The following is a 20,032-nucleotide window of genomic DNA, read 5'->3' as shown; positions in this document are numbered from 1 at the left end:
GAGCCATGACCCCGTCCGTGCCCCCAGCCGTGCCCGCCGGGTCGTGGCCCAGGGACCACGGGGGAACGGTCCGGGCTGCGGCAGGTCTCTTGCAACGCGGGCACTCAAGCTGTTGGCTGATCAGCTGCAACGCTTTGCAGTTAGGCTGGAACTTGAAAAAAGAGGGGCTATGTTATACCCAAGCGCATCTCCCTTAGTAACTTGTCCCGAAGGGGTTATTATTATGATTATTCTTTAATTATTTTTTATTTTTCTCTCGCTTGCTTTTTCCCATGACAAAAAAACAAACAAAAAAAAAAACAAAAAAAAACGTAAAGAAGTTCAGCTCAGCTCCTCAGAGGGTGATAGGAACTTCAGCCTTTTTTTCCCCTTCCTTCTGTAAGAGTCGGGTCTGTGGAGGATAGTATTTTATTTCCTTGATGATGTAACTACCAAACAATTCTCTGAGTGATGATGGGAAGGCCAGATGAAATCTCTCTCTTCTTTTTCCTTCCTTTTTTTTTTTTCTTTCCTTCGGTGTTTTTCCTGCAGAGCCCTTTCCTTCTCGCATGTTTGTGTTCCAGCTAACACAATTAAGAAGCCCGACCAGCTATTTTTAGTAAGGTCTTAGAGAAATGAGTCGTTTGTTTTAATATTTAGGAAAAAGGCAGAAGGCCAAAAAGAAGGATTTAGATTGTGGAGCTTAAAGCGTATCTCTTGTATTCCCTGTCCTTCAGTGTACGCCCTGAATAAACACGGAGAACACAAGGAACAAATACCTGAAATAACAGGAAAATCTGTTGTGGAAATTCCACTAAGTTACTGAAATAAACTCTTTTAGTGCTGATGAGTAAATTAGGCCATGCAAAGGGCATTCCATGCTGTTTTGTGCAGCTCTCTTAGGCTAGATGCCTCCACAATTTACTTTGAACATCTGAATTTTAGTCTTCAGATAAACTTTGCTATGATCTATTCATCATATGACCTACCTGGCCCAATCCCCACCGTTCCCACTAACCACATTCCTCAGTGCTCTAGAACACCACCTCCAGGGATGGTGATTCCACCACCTCCCTATGCAGTCTGTGCCACTGCCTTGGTATATAATGCAGTTCATTTATTTGGGGGTGCTGTCCATGTGTTTGAAGACAAACGGTGATTAAAATGTTTGTATTTCATTAAAAAGAAAGATATCTCCTTGCTACTTGCACATTCTTATCCTGAACGCAGTCTTAAAACTGCATTTGTTTTTCAGGTGGAAATTTTTAGCCAAGCCTTTGCACTGTGCCTGAATAAGCTAGGGCTTATTCAGAAATGTGTTGCTTGTGTGCATGGAGGGTACTGCTGTCCCTTTGTAAGTCCTTGAGGAAATTCAGCTTGATTTGATTAAAATCTTCCAAATCTCTTTAATAGTGACATACCTTTGTATTGATCCTTTAAAAATTGATTTTAGAAATAACAGTGTATTGTGTGAAAATATCAATGGATAGACCAGGATAATGTTTATTTTGTATTGTAAGAAGATTTACCAAATCCAAACAAAAAAGAGCCTGTCTTCCAGGTAGAATTGGGCTGTATGGTGGCTTGGCTAAAGTTTTTGGGAACTACTATTTTGTTTGGTTTATTTTTCTTAAAAGTACTGTGCTGATGTTGCATTTGCATTACATAGCTGCTCATCAAGGTTATCTTGGTATGAGGAACATGAAGTTGGTTTCATAGTCAGCTACATACTCTTCTGTTGGGACTCTGCAGTTATCTGGAAGAAGAGGACAGCTGCAGGTGCAGGGACTGTCACAGAGTGAGCTGTGGGAAATGCTGCATCCAACTAAGGTTGCAGGATGGGAATCAGGTAAGGAGGGGTCTACCGTGTGTAAAGTATCTGTTAAAGGTACCTAGGAGTTAAATTTGTATGCATTCTTCTAAATGTGTGTTTGTCTGCGTACCCGTACAGATAGTTAGAGTGAAAAATATTTTTCTTTTTTATTTAATGATTTTGTCTTTCCTTCTCTATTTTTTTTTTCTTCACATGCATCTTCCCCTTTACCTGCACATCCCCTATCTCTTTGGTTTTCATTGCGTGAAAATTTCCTGCATGTTTGTTTTGCCACATTGAAAGAGGTATTGTAGCCTAGGAACAGCTTTGAAGAAGACTTCCCAAAAGCAGATAAACAAAAGAGCATCCTTAAGTTCCAGTTCTGTTTTCGAGTTGCTAGGAACATGGGTCAGATAGTGCTGGTGATAAGTTTATTGACAGTCTGGGGGCAGGCTAGAGCAGGGAACAGGGAATGCAGATCCTCCTGTTTGTAAATCTGTGTTTACATCTGGGAACAGCTGAAGTATGAACTTCAAGTTTCTTAATTAATTTTCCTCTGTGATATAAAAGTGCACATCTGTGACCTTCTGCAAAAGTGCTTTGTCAAAGAGCATCAGCTGAGTGTGCAGTGACCTGTCTTCCTTCTCTTGCATTGTCACCACTTCATAAAAGACAGAGTACAGCACTGTTTCAAGCACTGTTAAGGAGATGCATGATTAAAAATTCCAGCTCTTGGATTCCTTTAACATAAAAAGCTTGTATTACAGACTGAGAAGCTTTCCTTTACTGCCTTCTCACAGTGTCTTCCACTATCTCTAGGTGCAGATCTGTCCCTGGTGGAGTTCACAGGAGGGGAAAAAATGTCACTTTCCATTGCTCCCTGTGAACCAATTTGGTTTCCTTAGTTACTAGTCAGAGTTGTTCAGAACTAGTGTATTTGCAGGTACTGTGACAGCAAAAGAAACTGGATCTGTAGAAAGTAAAGACGAAATGAAAACCTTATTTGTTGCGTTCTCTGACGCAGTGGGGCTGCTCCCTGCAGCCTTCTTGCAGTATCTTCTTTCTAGTCTCTGTTCTCTCTCTGCTTACCATTCTGTTTTATTATTTGCACCCACACTGTCTTAGGATTCAACTTGAAAAAATTGAAGCTGGAAAGATGGCAGGTTAACAGGCAGGGAAGAGATGGGGCAAGTAAGCTAAATGAGTTTGAGGCTCTTGTTTAGACTCTATCTTAAAATATCTCATTTCTTCCCATTATTTCCGTTGTTAAAACTATTTCTCTTTCTTTCCATAGCAGCTCATAGCAGCCGTTCCTGTGTCCTTAAACCCATAACCTATCTATTGCAGCATTTGACTCCCCTCCTGTAGCCATTTTGTATCTAAGATAAATAAAGGAAATTAGAACTTGGGCCTCAGTTCAACAAAGCACTTAAACATAGTCCTGTGTATTTTTGTTGAAAAAAGTAAGGACTTCAGCATAAGTCTGATTTTAATGATATATTGAAATTCTTGGCTGGATTGGACTCTTAGTCACGTTTCCTCCATGTAGATATCACTGAGACTCAGTCTTCAAAGTTCTTCATGGGATCTAAATCTTTAGGTTACTTTCATATTCCAAAAATAGACATCTACAGAAGTACAAATACCATCAAGGCATTTGTTAGGATTCTACATTACTTAAAACTGTTTGTTTTATTGGAATGGAGTTTTGCTTAAGCTTTGCAAGGGATACTGGAGTACTGAAATGCATACAATATTGACAAGTCCAATTTAGTGGCTTGTATAAACGGGATCTGACATTTAACATATTAATAGCTCATGTGTTTTCAAGGATTTTTATCCAGTGTATACTCAGCCTTTTCTCTGAAGTCTATGGGAGTTTTACCATTAAGTCAGTGGAAGAGGGCTCGCTTTCTGAATGTTTTCCTGGATTGATAACATCTTTTTAAATTTTTCTGTTCAATTTGTTTTTATTACTTTTCCTAGCTTTGTGGTTGACGATCTCTTAGATTTCATCAGTAAAGACTGTTTTACTGTTTCATATCCCACTGCATATATTATTTTCTGAATATTATGGGAAGAAATATGAAGGCCATTGTGGCTAAAAGATAGTCTGAAATGCAGTGACTATTGATAAATTGTGGAAAGCAAGGGGGAGAAGCAAGAGAAAGTTCTAAAGATAACATTCTTAAGATTCATGTGTCTTGACTATGGACTGTGGACGGAAAGAGATTCATATCTTCATTACTGTGTGTTTTAATTTTTTTGGCAGCAGGAAGAAATATTTTCCCAAACTCCCCTATTGTTTGCAGATTCCATTATTCTCCCTATTTTGTCAGATACAAACAAAATTCCTAGCCAAATATCAGGGATAATTTGATTCCTTTTTGTTGGGCTCTGCCATGAGAAGTGTATGACCGCATCTTTTCATGTCATTACTAATGACTTCTCTCCTAAGAGGAACTGGCAAATGTTCCATGTCTTTTTGTGAGATGGAGTCCTGTTGTATATAGAGCCAAGATAAATTTTAATGAAAAAGGCATTTTTGTGTGGGACAGAGCTTGCCATGAGCAAACACTAACTGAATTTAATATGTATGTCTTCACGTATAAATCTTGGCCAAGTAAATTTTCTGCATAATGAATGGAGATAACTTTTTATGGTCTATGAAAACTCTGCACAATAGTGTATTTTACCAAGCAGTTTGAACTCAGAAGTTTTTATTAGTGTTGTTCTGCGTTGATTTTTTAAAAACTTTTGTTCTGCAAATATGCCTATTTGTTCAGGCTGTTTCTGAAGCATGGCAGCCATTTCACTGTTAATGCAGTAGCACAAGGAAGTTGTAATCACAGAATCGCAGAATGGCCTGTGTTTGGAAGGGACCTCAAGGATCATGAATCTCCAACCCCCCTGCCACAGGCAGGGCCACCAACCTTCACATTTAATACTAGACCGGGTTACCCAGGGCCCCATCCAACCTGGCCTTGAACACCTCCAGGGACGGGGCATCCACCACCTCTCTGGGCAGCCTGTTCCAGCACCTCACCACTCTCACAGTAAAGAACTTCCTCCCTGTCTTTCTTGTACTGGGGGCTCCAGACCTGAACACAGTACTCCAGATGGGGCCTGATTGGAGGGAGCTAAATTATGTACATGGAAACATGTTTGAAAGTAGAACATATTTTCAGTAGAACATATTCACTTTAGTCATTGGAACCCAGCAAAAAAATAAGCGTCACTATACTCAGTTGCCTACTTTTCTTTTTCCATGTCCTTTTAAATGCAGCCAAAGCAGTAGAACTTCACAGAAATGGTGACTGAAACATTTTAAGCTTCAAATCAGGTTCCACGTGAATCCCTCTCTCAGGATTTTTTTTTCTGTGTGTTAACCTAAGCTGTAACTCCAGTCATTATATTAAATGGAACAAATCTTTCTGAGCAGTTGACCTAACTTGCTGCATAGACATGACCTAAGCGCGGTGTCAGTGATGGTTGTCCCTTTCAAGGCTTTGATGCAGATGAAACAAAAAAGTAGATCAAATTATCCCTTTAGATCCTCCATATCACTGAACATCTCTTCACTAATGCTTTTCCCTTTGTGTCTGTTGTTTCTTTACTTGTTACTGAATGATGCTGATCCACAGGTGCCTTGGACTGCTAAAAGTACATTTTAAAATCTTTTCCTTATTCTCTGAAATTTCAGTAGTCATACAGTAGACTTTAGTTATTGGTGATTCAAGGAATCTATACTGAAATAACACAGAGGCAAGTGTATCCCATACAGCGTATTTTAGATTGTGGATTCCCAGGGATGTAGCATACCTTGAAAAACTTTGATCCCTTTGGGATTCAGAATTGCAAAGCTATCTGATAGATTAATGGTTTAAAAATGTGACTTTGTCATGTGGTTCAATTCTGTAGTCTGGAAAAGCATTTAGAGAGTTTCTTGATCTCCTCGCATGTTGTCTCGTGTAGTTGTATTAGTATTGCCCACAGCAGGTACTGTTCAAGGAGTCTCTTGGGCATGGGGAAATGCATTTAGCAGACTGACTCTCCATAGCTTTAGAGTATGCAACAAAAATTTCACAGAATCGTTGAGTGAGGAAGGAGAATAAATACAAAAAGGTATTAATTTGGCTTTTTTTGTTGTTTGTATGGCAGCCTGCAAGAAAGATGTCAACATTAAGACCTATTATCTTATAGTCAGCAATGCTAAATTTGTGCCTGTATCTTGGAACATTTTTATTGATCTCATGTCTTTGGAAGTTGCGTCAACAGGACGGGCTGTTACTAAGAAGGTCATTCAGGAGATGAAGTAAATGCTTGAATAACCCACAGATTGCTTCATTCTTGAATGCTGTACTAGAGCACAAAGAAATGACTTAAGGCAATTCTATTTTAGCACCTGAAGCAAAGACAAAAAATTTTTGTTAATCTCTACAATTCTGTGCTCTTTTAACAGTCTTCCTTGCAACCTTCCCTGTGCTTTATGGTCTCCTTTATCTTGTGTTGTTTTGGTTGTTCTCTTTGTCTTTTGTTGTTGTTGTTGTTGTTTTGATTTGGGTTTTTTTGGTTGTTTGGTAGCTTATTTTTAATCTATTTTTTTACAATTACCTATTTTTTAGTTTTGTGTAAGGGCAAAATTTCTGTTCTTTTCCTTTGAATGTTGTTTCCCCTTGATAACTTGGTTGGAAGCATTCTCACAGGGCATTGTTTCTGTTTACTCTAGCCATTGAACTCAGAAGCTCACAGTGTAAAGATCAGTATTCATTAGATGAATGATAGTTACAATTCAGAAAAGGTTGCGTGAATGTTATGTGTGTGATCATGTGATGTACCATGTAGAACTCATTAAAGGTAGAGATGCATTGGATTCTCTCATGTTGTAATGCAGTTTTGTATAAAAGAAGCCTGAAGTGAGTCCTTTTGTTACCAAACCCATTGAACATGCAATAATCATTAAGCAAGCTGACTTCTTAAATGAACACATAATTTCAAGTTGTAATCTTCCTTATCTTTTTAACGTAAGTTGTTTTTCTCAGTGAGGATGATACAAATGGTACAGGCTTTAGTGCTCTGAGGTGATCCTTGAAATACAAAGATTTGAGCGTGGTAAATTTATTATTATTATTATTTTTTCCTTCAAAAATAAACACATAAATGTATCTATACGTAAAAATATATGCGTAACTCTAGCCGGTAGCAAGGACCGAAGGAGGAAATCAGTTCTAGTTACTGTAATGCAGTGCTTATGATACTGCTTGCAACCTTTTTGTGAAAAATGAAACATTTATGGTTACTTAAACTTTCAAAGCAATACCTAAAGAAGTGTCTGGATTCTGCGTATGGGGAACAGAGGCCTAGAACTGGCAATTACAAAAAAACATGTATTTTCCAAATTCCTAAGATATGTTGTGTTGCTTAAATAAGACCCTGTTGTGGATGACCTGATAAAATTTGATTAAAGTTGGCTTTTCCTAAGATGTCTGCATTTGTGATGCTTGAATTTTTTTGTTCTTTGATGCATTTTTGTTTTACCCTGATCATCTGGTTTTATTTATTTCAGAATCCCCATAGTAGATGAGCAAAGGCTATTCTAGCATAGAAAAAAAATCAGTCTTTTTGATATTCCTTCTGAGTGAAGAGGAGAATACATGCATCCAACTCTACTGAAATAGAAGGGATTATTTTACTAGAAGTCTAAATTGTGTCCAGAGTGACATAAGGTTATAAGGAGCTTGACAAGAATAAACACTTTATTTGGGAGTTATAAAAATGTCTTTGACCTTGGAGCTGGAGTATGTACGTGGAGTCTTAACTTGTAGCTATCCACGTGTATCTAAATCAGTGCAAGTCATGTCTGAAAGCTGCTATGTATAGTTTGCTCAGTGGTCAATGTGGTGAGTGAGCAGAGTTCTTGGAGCAGTTTTGGTGGGATAGAAACCTGTGTAGAAGAAACACGCGTACCTCAGAGGCTTGTTGAAACCCTTACTGGTGATTTTGCTTTGGTGGACCTTGAGTGGGAGTGAAATCTGAAATCCCTCCTGACCTTTTGAGAATTGCTCAAAGTTTGCCTGTGTAAACGTACACAAAAGAACTGTAGATACTGCAGAGCATTTATGGGTGACGGTTGCAAAGGTTGTTGATTTATTCAGTGAATTATTCTTTAGAAATGTGTCTGAGAGCTGTTTATGATACTTTTAGCTTTAAATGCCATACCACTATGTTTTCCACATGTATTGATGTCAGAATTTGGATCGTTTAAATGAACTCTTACCATTATTTTTGCTTCAGTATTGTGGGAAATGATTTCTTGGAAGCATCTTCTCTATTTTAGGTATATCATAAAAACAGGAAAGCTATCCGTTTTTGGCAGTGAATTCCTACAGGCTTCAGGGAGTAGCATTAATGACTTAAGTAATACAAAAGAAGATGGAAATCATGTTTGAGGATCCTTTTACAAGTATAGTAATTTATTTATTTTAAGATCTGCTGGAGAAACAGGTAGGTACAACCATCCTGTTATTTTTATTTTTTTTAACTACTTCACCAGATGTTAATATGACTTTTGCTCTTCTCCTTTTGTGCTATTCTATGCTCATCTCAGATTTTTAAGGGCATGCAGGAGCCAAAAGCTGTAAAAGAGGCAAGCACTTTCAGGTGGAATTCTAGTCTGCCTGTGTGATATTGAAGAAATTCAATGAGTGGGTTATTGGAATGTGTGGGAGGGACCATGTGAAGATACTGATGCCCACTAAAGTGACTGGAAAGAAATGATTTAGACACTTCTAGCTTTTGTACTTGAATGGAGGGAGGCTTGTGATCAAACTTTGGTTCCTTTAGGAATGTCACTGGAAAAGAGAAGAGTTCCAGAATAACAGAGGGGTCCTCAGAGTTCCAGAATAACAGAGGGGTCCTCAGAGAGTCTCAAATTCCATTTAGCCTTAATCTGAGTTGAGAAAGGATTTTACTGTGATGATAGTAGAATTTTGTTTTTCACTGTGTGATTCTTCTAGTAAATGTCAGAATGTTTTAATTCTTGTAAGCTTTTTTCTCTTTTTTTTTTTTTCAGTGCTTCTTCATTGTCCTGTAATAGTAGCTTATATATATATATGAAGTCACAGTCTTTTTAAAACTGTGCACATGTGTGTTCTTAAAACGTTCATAAGCTCTTGCTGTTTCTGCTTTGATGGACAATGAATGTACTGTGTATGTGTTCTCTTCAACATTTGTATGTAAACCCCAAGTAAAAATGTCTTCCTGACTCTTAAATTATATGTATGTTGATATAAGTTGCATTTCCCCATAAAACTTCTGTCTTAAAAATTGCACAAATTCTTAATGTATTCTTTTGACAACTTCCTTGTAATTCTTAAAATTACGTATACAGTGTGTTTTTCACATTCATTCATAAATACAAGTTGACAAGCTTATTCAATTTTTTTGAGAACCTGTTAACTTCAATTGAGGGAGTTTTGTGGCTAATTCTGAAGAAAATCATAATTCTGGTTTGATATCAATGCCTTTAAGAGCTAAAGAGGTAAAGAAATCAAAAAGGGAAAGAACTGATGTTGAATAGTTCAGACTGAAATGTACTTTGGCTTTTGAAATGTGTGCTTGTTACGGGACATGCTCATATGTTTCATTACAGTGCAGTCACTTCCAGAGTAACATTACATCATCTTATTTGCAAAGTCACTATGCTATAGTTGTCTTTACATCCAAAAGAGCTCTCAAGTGGGATATCAAATTATAAAGCATTACATAATCAGAACAATGCTCTTATTGGTTGATTGTACCCTTAGGGTGGGATGCTGAATGGTAGTTGCATATGGAAGACGTAATCTTTCAAAATTAACCATTTCTTAACCATCCTATCAACAACTGTGGTGTTAAACAATTGACTGGAGATAGAATTAATGTGGGAAGAGTGCAACTGAGGAAAATAAGATTTTAACATTGATAAAGGGTTCACTTTACTTTTGTAAACAAACGGAAAGAGCCAGAAGACTTTTACAGACATGTTTATAGACCAGTTTGCTGAAATTTCATGTGGTGTAATTCCTGTTGTGAACGAATTCAAAGGAGGCAGACCAATTTCCACTAAGTCTGTAGTTTTGATTTATTGGAAGATGATCCTCTTAAAAATGTTGGAAAGAAACTCGTTGGTTATGGGATATTAAATTTGTCTTTCAAAGCTAATTTAAGCTCTTTTTAGAATTATTCACTTGTTGAGGACCATATGTGCAAAATTACTGCTATGTGTCTGGCAACTTTAGTCAGGCTAGTCTAGAACTAATCTGGTTTTAGTAAGAACTTTTTTTTTTTTTTTTTTTTCTTGGTGAATGATTGCATACAGGCTTTATAGCTCTCAAGGTATATATGAAAGTTTGGTCTTTTATTGCTTGTCCTGACATTTTGTGTGTGATCTCAGTCTAGTTTTAATGAAGCCGGACTCCATAGATCTTAGCTTAAATAAAATAAATAGTTAGGTCCTTGCTTGATGGAAAACGAGACTGTATTTTTAAAAAAATATTTTAAAATAACACTTAAAATCCTAATCTTGTGGCTGTGATGATCTATAGATGATTTCCTGTGTTGTCGTAACGTATTTTTTATGTGTGCTTTAATGGTAAAATGGCACCAAACTTTCAAAGTAAGAGTGCTCAACAGCCTTTGGACAAGTTTGTCTTTTAGACCATGCACTGTTTTTCAGTGAAAACTCCAGCTCAACCCAAGGCTATGAATTTTACTTATTTCTTCCAACCTGTTTTGCTCCCACACTGAATTAAGCACCACAGTGAGTCATCCATTAATATTGACTTTCCTTTTGAGATAAATAGGCCAGAGTAATTGGCAGCTTTTTTGTTCATGTGCCTTTCCCAGGGTGTCTTCGGAAATATTAAATTTGATTGGTAATTTTTTAAAGTCCCCCCAGTTCTTGTCTAGATCTATCCCAGATAGTCAGTGATCCCATAAGATTTCAGAACAAGATCCTGATTTTGAAAGTGTAGGCCTCAAAATATTCATCTTGGTACTTCAAAGACAACTGGGACGTGTGTGCAATAACAATTACATTTAAAAAACAGATTAGAAAAAACACAACTATTTTCAGAAGTCACTTAGTGACAAAACACAGTGCAAAAGCAAACTGTGTTGGATAGTTTCTCTTCTTATCACCAGTACATTTTTAATTTTTTAACAGGAACATGTTCATCGCTTTAAAAAAATACTGGGTTTCACACAATGCATCTTACTGGTTTCATTATGCTCCTGAGAATTTAAATGGAGGAAAAAGGTAATTCTTCATTGTCTGATCATGTGGTTTTCTAGCATTAAATTTGTGGTTCCAGTTTCCTTTGAAAACTGTCCGTATGTCCTCATATACAGAAAACAAAACAAAACAAACAATTTCAGACCAACCCAAACCAAAAAGCCCACCATGATGTAGAAATACAAAGTGGCATTTTTTCATGCTAACACTCATTATAAGAGCATCAGATAAGAAAACAGTGATGGTATTAGTTTTCAGTAGAATTCGTTTTAGTTTGATGACACGTTTTGGAATTGCAGAATGACAGAATAGCTTGGACTGGATGGCATCTTAAAGCCTATCCAGTTCCAACCCCATGCACCTTGGCCTTGAATATTTCCAGGGATGGGGCATCTATAACTCCTCTGGGCTGCCTTTTCCAGTGCCTCACCACTCTCTGAGTGAAAAATGTCACCCTAACATCTAAATCTCCCCTCTTTTAATTTAAAACCAGTTCCCCTTGTTCTCTCACTATCAGACCATGTAAAAAGTTGGTCTCCCTCCTCCTTATAAGCTCCTTTTAAGTCTGGAAGGCTGCAAGGATGTCTCCCTGGAGCCTTCTCTTCTCCAAGCTGAACAAGCCCAGTTCCCTCAACCTTTCTTCATAAGAGATGTGCTCCAGCCCTCTGATCATCTTTATGGCCTTCCTCTGGACCCTCCCTTTTTATGTCATGAAGAGTTTTTTGGGGGCAGATAAGTTCTCTTGAAACTACCCAACACATCTTTCTTTTGTTCTGTGTTTGTCATTGAGCAGCTCCTGGAAACACTTCGTTATTTTTTAACCTGCTTTTGAAAACGTTTCCTGATGGATGAACTTCCGGTAACCCCTCTTTAATGTTAGCAAGGTTGAAAGGTAGCTGCTGGCATCCATTTTAGCAGATAGTTTTTTTTCTACTGAGTTATTAGAATGCTTGAGATAATCCGTCCCCATGGGCAGTTGTTCAGCCAGATTTTCAAGGTGCCAGATTAACCACCCTCAGGAGTATGAATTCTTTAACACTGGGGGATTCTTTAGCTGGATTTTTTTTTTCTCTTTGAAGAATTATGTTCATGACTTTATCTTTTTGTGGTCTTTTCTTGAGGGGAAAAACAAAAGCATAGATACAGCTATGCATGTTTTTAGAGGCCCACTGCTCTGAAACTGTGAAGTGCGCATCTAGGCTGACCCCGGGGAAGTACAAGTTCCAGGGACAGAGCTTGCAAACCACTGGTAAACTGAGCAATGAGTATACAGGAAAAGAATGTTGGATCACCAGTGTTGATGCTTGGGTAAGCAATTCACAAAAGAATCCTCCATCTGGAAACTGAAAGGAGAAAAAGTTTATTTAAGGTGGCCTTAAAAAAAAAAAATACTTCTCCAGTGCATGGCTACGGCTATATATTTTGAAGCATGACTCATGGATGGCTTCATAGTTACACATCCCCTTGCATAGGAGGAATAAACTTTGGAGAAGAGGAAGTTAAGAGAAAACAGAAGTGTGAATAACTGCTAATGGTGCTCTCTCTGGCTCCATTCAGTCTGCCATTTCATCATACATGAAGGGGGTAATTCAGAGATTCCTTTCTTGGCACATAAGTGGCAACATATGTTTGAAACAGTGAGTGGAAACTGTAGGAAAAAAAATGACAGGCATATGGCAATAGGAAGGCAAGGGAAAATTTGTTGCCCTAATGTTAGCCACATAATTGGTACACTTAACTTCTGAGGGACTGATTTATTTAAAGACAAAAATGCTTGCTCCGTTTATTCAGGTTTTCTGTATGTAGCCCATATCTTACAGTTCCTTCATAATGTCTGTCCAGAGAGCTCTCCAAGGGAATGGAAGGTGATGTGTGAGATTCAGAGCATCTTTGCCAAGGAATAGAGGGAAAATCTGGATGCAAAACACAACCCTGTGTTCAAACATATTCTCATTTTTAAAGAGGAAAAAATGAAAACCTCATATATTTTCATATTGTTTACTTTTTGTTTTTCTTTTCTTTCTTTTACCATGTTAAGTTAGCAAGAATGTTTATGGCTTAGTGCAACTTAAGATTTACTACTTATTGAAGAGAAGAGCTATCCTGGAAACTGGCATCACCCAAAATAACATTTCCAGTGTGAAGTACATGCTGAGGTAACCCGCTAACTTTAGTCAAAGGAGCATTGCTAGCCTGAGCACACATCTGTGTACAATTGTAAGCAAAATGCAGCCTCCCCAACTGTATGCGGCATGCAGGAAATGTGCAGCTCTGTCTGTTTTGGATAATTTTGTGTACTGAGTTAAATAATCAATTGCAAGTGAGAGCATCATTGAGAGGGTCAAAATCAAAACTGGTCTTAAAGGCCTTTTATTGACATATAAAATAAGTGTTCAGGGACATAGTTTGGTTAGTCTGGCCTGCAACTGAAAACTCTTCAGTCTAGAGAATATTTTCTCAAAAAAAAAAAAGAAAAGAAGCTGAAAAAGGAAAGCAGAATGGATTATTTCTATTGAAAAATGATTGGGCAAACCTGATGAGAATGCCCCTCATCATATTTGCCTTTGGGAATATGGCCTATGTCCTCAAGGGTGGTGTAGCCCTTGGAAAGCTGCAACTGAGCAACTGAATACAGCTTGATCCATTGTGTGTGAGGCTTGTGCTCCTCAGAGATCTTAAACCTTTCCATAGGAAAGCAAAATGGACTCAGTGACATTTTTATTTGTTCACTCTTCTTTGTAACCTCTTCTGGCTCTGGGGTTTTATGGTCTGGTGGTTTAATTTTGAAATGAGTCCTACACAATCATAAAGTAATGTTCATTTATGCGGTGGTTGTGCTAGAGCAGCAGATGAGCTGGGATGAAGGATTGGGGCTCTATCGTTTCAGCTTGGACTGGGAATGGAGAAGGAGAAGAGTAGCACACAATATTTAAGAACAGATAAACAACTAAATCTAGTTTTTTTCTAACAGCTCCCTAATTAGTACTCTATGTTCAGCACCCTGAAGATTGAGAAATCTGAGCAGTGGGATTCTTTCATTTCTTTACCAAAGTAAATGACATCACAACAAATACTATAGTAAAAAAGAATGAAAACAAATGTTGCTAAAGGAAACCAATTTACGTTATTTTTGTTGTCACCCATTCTAACTAAGCGCTGGGAAAATGTATCTGGTATTTGTACTAAGCTGTGGAGCTGGTTAGGTTTTTAAATATACTTCTGTATTACTTATTTTTCTGCATTCAATTATCCCCTAGTTTGCTGGGGTTTTTTGGTAAGTTGACTTTGGTGAAGTCAGTTATATGCAGACAGAATCCTGACAGTCACTATGTGGACTGGAGCAATGTGGGTCAAATAGGATAAAGGCTCAGAGCTCTGATCCCTGATTAAGAGTCATTTTTGCAGAGTGTGTTTAAGGAAATTCTGTCCTTCTGGTGTTCTGTTTGGGTTTCAGTTTATAAGAAAATAATTGTGAAGGAGATAGCTACGTTTTGTATCCCTGTTTTGAGTTCTTCCACAGACTGGCTGTTGCATGGGCCTAACTTGCTCTTATGACTTGCCTTGGGTGACACAGCTTTTTACTTCAGTATATTTGTTAGAATTATATCAACCAATATCCACTGTCAGGTGACAGAAGAGAGTTAACTGACAGCATGTACATCATGGTATTCCACAACCATGAAACTGTGACATTTTTATGGTGTGAGAAAGTCTGCATGATTTGTATAGCCTTTTTAAGCAAGAGGGTTGCAACTTGTCTGTGTGCCATCGCTGGCAAAAGTCCTGCAGAAGAGCAAATTTCAAACAGACGTGCAGGCTGCCTGCTGGGCATGGAGAATATGTGCACGTGTCTCCATTTCTTGTGTAATGCTAACATTTTCAGCACAAATGAACTCATCCCTTTTCTTTCTTCCTAACTTTTCTCATGTCCAGTGCTGACTCTACTGCTCCCTGTTATCTCTGTCCCCATTCAAGGGATGCTGGATGAGAACCAGCTACTGCTGCAGCTCCTTCCTGAAGACTAAAATGCCTGAAAGGTCTTTTATGCCACTAGAAGTCTTGCTTTTTTTTCTATTTGAGCAACATATACTTCTCAAGATCAGCTGAGCTTCAGGGACTTGTAATTTCCATAAGACCTGGCAATCAGTTGCCCTCTAAACAGTTCCTCTTTTTTATGAGCTACTGGCTGCATAAAACACATCTTCAGAGCTTTGATACGTGCATGTGTGCAGCTCTTAATTTTTGAAAACATGCCCAATTTCCATCTTCTTTGTAGAGAATTCAGGCAGGTAATCATGTCGTGTATCAGTGGACTGCTGATCATGTTCAAGATTTGCAAATGCATCAGTCTTTGAGAAGATTTTAACCAAGCATGCTTTTTAGAACTAATTTGAGAGCTGCTTTGAGTATTTGTGGCAAGGGTGGGACAATGGGTTTGGAAGGGGCATATTTTCCATTGCCTGAATTAAAAGCCATTTAACGTTCCATTTTCAGTAGTCTGCTATATTTTAGACTCAACTATTGGTGCAGATGGAACTGAACTTCATTATATAGTGTCATATTAATTTGGCTTGCCATCAGGGCTTTGGGAGAAATGCATTTTGATCCCGGTCTACCTTTGATTTCTTGGTGCTAGAATTACAGGGCGTCGATCAGAAGTCTGTTTCCTCCAGCTACAGACATTGTACCTGCTGCTCTGAAACCCCATTCAATTTGCCACCCAGGATGTGAAACTGAGTGGTCTCATTATGCGTTTTTCCTTACCTTCCTTACCAAAACCTTGTTATTCATTCACTTTTAGGTATCTTTCCACGGGATGCAGGAAGATTCTGAAGTTCTAAAATCGTATGGATGGCCACTACTATTACTACTACCACTGCTGAATGGCACAACTCATCAGTGCAGGGCTGCCTTCTCTCTGTCATAGCTGTGCTGTTACACAGCAGTGGGTACTGGTTATAACGAGGCTTTGGAAATCACTGCCATATTTGGTACAGGCCAAGAAAGTGCTAGTATTCTCTAAACTGAGACTTTTAACCTGGGTAGATATAAGCTTCTTTGGGATATAGAACCGTTGAAATAATTTCTTCCTTTTGTCCAGTGTCACCAGAGTAATTTTTTCAGGATTTGATGTAGGCTGTGTTGGTTTGTTCTACTAGGATGAGTTTCTGCTGTGGGTCTTGGGGCTCAGTTTTCTTGTTTACTTCCCCAGCCTGCCCACATTGCTGTTGTTTTTGTAAATTCTTTTCTATGTTGTAAATCTGCCCAAAGATGATTAAGAATTGCATACCGTTGGTAAACTAACAGACAGCAAATCTAATGCTTTTAGGACTTTATTGCAAATGATAATGTAAAGTTTGTAAATATTATAAGAAAAGGATGTAACATGATTAGAGTAGAGATCTTCTGTAAATATTTGTTTTTTAAAGCCTAGAATGTCATCTGATGCTATTTTATACTGTTTCCTTTTAAGGAAACTGTTTGTATGTTTTTAAATGATGTAAAATCGTATGATATTAGCTAATTAGTGTGGAGAAATGAAAGCGTATTGAAAAAACTTCCATGTAGACTAATGAATCAAATATTTCCACAATGTAAATGAATGACAGTAATTGAAATATGGACACCTTTTGAGATTATGGTCACCATGTCAGGGTTTTTACATTTATGGTTAAATATGTTTTTTTCTCCTTTCATGGAATAAATGTTATAAATTCTTTTCCCCTTGTTCCCTTCCCCTCCGAGGAAGCCAAAACATCCTAGTTTTATTTTTACACGTTTGTTTATTTATGCTTAGGGTACCACCAAGCACAGTCATTGCCATTTCATCATGACTTTGTAGTAGGGAATAAAAAGTTTGTCTAAACTAAGTTTTACGAAATTTACTTTAATCTTTCCTAGTATTTTTTGTTTGTCTTTACTTGTTTGTTTGTTTGTGGGGTTTTGTTGTTGTTGTTGTTGTTGTTGTTTTTCCCCCTAAATTATAGATAGAGAATTTCTGGCTTTTCAGAATGTTGCTAAAGAAACTTAAAATGAAGGTGTGCACAGTAATTTTGTTTTTAAGAAAAATGCAATGCATATTGCTGTGTGCTGCTGTTTATAGAGGCTGAAGCTTTCCTTACTTGACAGACATTTGGAGATGAAGTTTTATAGGATTCTTTTTCTTACAGTAAGAAGTCCTGTTGATCAAAATATACAGGTTTCAAGCTTGTGCAATTTGACTCACTTTAGTAACCTGCAGCAATGCTAAATGTCACAACACAAAAAGCAGCTGAGGAGTGTAACCTAACCTTTTCTGCATGTAATCCTGTGTGGATTTTGTTGATACTGTGAAAGACAAACTATAAACACAAAGCTTAGCTAAATCTAATCTTTACTGTAATCACTTTTACAGATTTCTGAATTACATTCTAAGTTATATTTTGGTGAGAAATGATTGGTCAAACTTTCTCATATCCTTTATGAGAGGGGCAAGCATTGTGTGGCACAAGTGTCCAAAGTTGGCATAGAGCCCTCGTTGTTTCGCTGCTCCCGCCATTTCAGTCAGTCCTTAGGCAGTGCATTGCCAGTACCGCTTGTAAGAACTACAGATAAACTACAGGCTTGCAGGGTATGTATTTTATACACCATAATCTGTAACTCTGTGCCAGACCTCATCCCAAGTTTGTGCATCTAAGGATAACTTGAGGTTTTAGCTGATAACTGCCTTTTCCCAATTTCTTTTTCCAAAACCTCATTTTAGATCAGGAGAGCCATTCTGTGACCCATGGGTTGGAACAGCTTGCCAGAACACATCACAAGGCTTTTTTCCTTTTTCCATCTTTCTCTAGAGCTCTTCCATCCCTTTAATGAAACTTGTAGTTGGAGGCCACGATGCCTTTTGTGCCCTTTATTTAACTGGTGGCTGAGATGCTGGTAGAGTTGCAACTGAGCAGATCCCATGTTAAAGATCAGAAATTGTGTGGCATGTGCACACATTTAGAGTGGAACCAGTGTGAGTGGGCTGTCTCAAGGATGAGAATAGCCATGCAGTGCTGTAGGGTGAACCCATCAGCCTGTGCACTTTTCCTGGGCACAACTGATAAAATGCTGTTTTGAGAAGCATCAGTATTGTTTGTTCCTTGCAGCTTGTGTAGCGTCCTGAATTTCTTAAGATACACAGTAAAAGAAAACATGTACAATGAGCAGTCATGGTATATTCTAAAATATTGGTCTTGAATAAGCCTTAAAAATAATGATATCCATTGAAATTAGAGCCTTTGTATTACTATACTAGGGCACTTTGTCAAACATAATGTGAGGTCTCTTTAACAGAGAATGACCCAGGATGCCCAACAAACCAAACTGCAGGGTAAGCAGAGGCAGGATAATTTCTTGGGTGATAATGTCTCATTTTGACTTCCAATAAGTGATACATTTGATCTCAGAAAAAATCTTTTTCCATACTTTTTCTTGCTTGTCCCTGAATCCTCAAAAATTACAGTAACTGTTAACAATTTCAGTGCCCTTGTTTTGCCTTGTAAAGGCTCAGTAGATTTTCCTTAATTCTTTGGTTCAGAAACTTCAGGTGTAAGTGAGTGTCACGATCTGTTTATCAATAACAGAAACAAACAACTTTTGGATATAATTTTAGTTTTGGAGTTAACATGTTTTTATGTTAGTAGAAGCTCTCTTTTCTCATATAATATGAGATAAACCAAAGAGCAGTTCCTGAGTAGCCTTCCCTATATTCATCATGCATTATGTGTGTGATGCATTTGATTATACTCTCTCTTCAGATATAAAACAAGAAATCCAGTAGAAAGAGTAGATGGAAGAATGAACATATAAATATGTATAGAAATTTTACTGAATATGAACATTTTAGTTTGAAGATGGAATGTTGAAATGTTAATAAATAACATCAGATGTTCAAAATGATAAAATATATCTTAATGTGCATATGTGCAAAAATGTTTGCATGTATGTATGTATGTGCATGTATGTTTGTATGTGCATGTATACATACAAACATTAGTTCATCTAATGCATTAATGTCGAATTCCCAAAAAAGTGGTGATGAAAGAGGACTGTTTTAGCTCATGTCAAGACAATATGCTTTAGTAATTTGCCATCCCTCGAGAGCTTATTAAACACTAAACAAAATGCCTCAGATTGTAACTGATTGAGTGTTTTAAATTATTCACTTTTGGTTGGCTCCCAGCCAGCTTCTCACTGCAATGGGTTGTGGCAAACAAGACCTGTAATTTACACTGACAATGGTAATACACAGTTTATTCTGCTAGCTTCTCAACTTGGAGTTTTTATAAACATTCAAACAAAGCTCAGGTTCTTGTTGTAGATACATTTTACAACTCTAAACCTAGTCAAACAGTTAAAATTGAAACAGTGATTGTATTTTTTCTTTTTTCCATGATACAATGCTGATATGCTTTTCCTTTCCTTTGCTGATAAATAGGAATACATAACTTGAATAAAGAGAAGAGGCAGCACTAGCCTAAGAACAACTTTTTTTTTTCACTCTCGCATTTCCTTTTTAACTCTGTGGCTTTAGCACCAATTTCCTAACCATCTTATCCTCTACTGCCAAATGTGTCCTTGTGAGACTTGACAAAACTCCCATACATTGTGTATCTGCTAGCCAAGTTCCACTTGCTCCACATGCAGACTGCAGAACAGAAGTTACTGGGCTTCTGTAAAATCTGTATGCTTTCCGGATATTTCTGGGATTTTTTTTTCTTTTTCCATCTCCTGAATTTTTCTTCAAAAGATGAAGAAGATGATGTTCTTAAGAACTGAAATGAGAAATCTAATTGTGTAAACAGGGGTGGAACAGAAAGAAATCTAAACAGGCTACAGAAGTATATCAGGGAGTTACTAGATTAAGTCAAAGGAGTATAATTTGATTGTACAACTTTATATACGTGAATTTTTTTCACACATGGATTTCATAGCACTTCATAGAT

The 20,032-nt window shown here is 37.5% G+C and overlaps 1 protein-coding gene and 1 long non-coding RNA gene across 3 annotated transcripts in view; one reads left to right on the top strand and one right to left on the bottom strand.

Annotated features, from left to right (window-relative positions):
* Positions 1 to 16,936, top strand: part of LOC116217299 — a 50,832-nt gene extending 33,896 nt beyond the window's left edge. Inside the window, exon 2 of the long non-coding RNA XR_004161684.1 lies at positions 15,868 to 16,936. This is a non-coding gene — a long non-coding RNA (uncharacterized LOC116217299). The remainder of the gene's footprint in view (positions 1 to 15,867) is intronic.
* The window catches only part of FILIP1L (filamin A interacting protein 1 like), a 198,623-nt gene that overhangs the window by 32,308 nt on the left and 146,283 nt on the right, over positions 1 to 20,032 (bottom strand). The window lies entirely within an intron of this gene.

This window comes from Meleagris gallopavo, chromosome 1 (assembly GCF_000146605.3).
Source record: "Meleagris gallopavo isolate NT-WF06-2002-E0010 breed Aviagen turkey brand Nicholas breeding stock chromosome 1, Turkey_5.1, whole genome shotgun sequence".
NCBI classification, from domain to species: domain Eukaryota; kingdom Metazoa; phylum Chordata; class Aves; order Galliformes; family Phasianidae; genus Meleagris; species Meleagris gallopavo.
The sequence above is the reverse complement of the archived record's forward strand: the minus strand, read 5'-3'. Positions and strand labels throughout refer to the sequence as shown.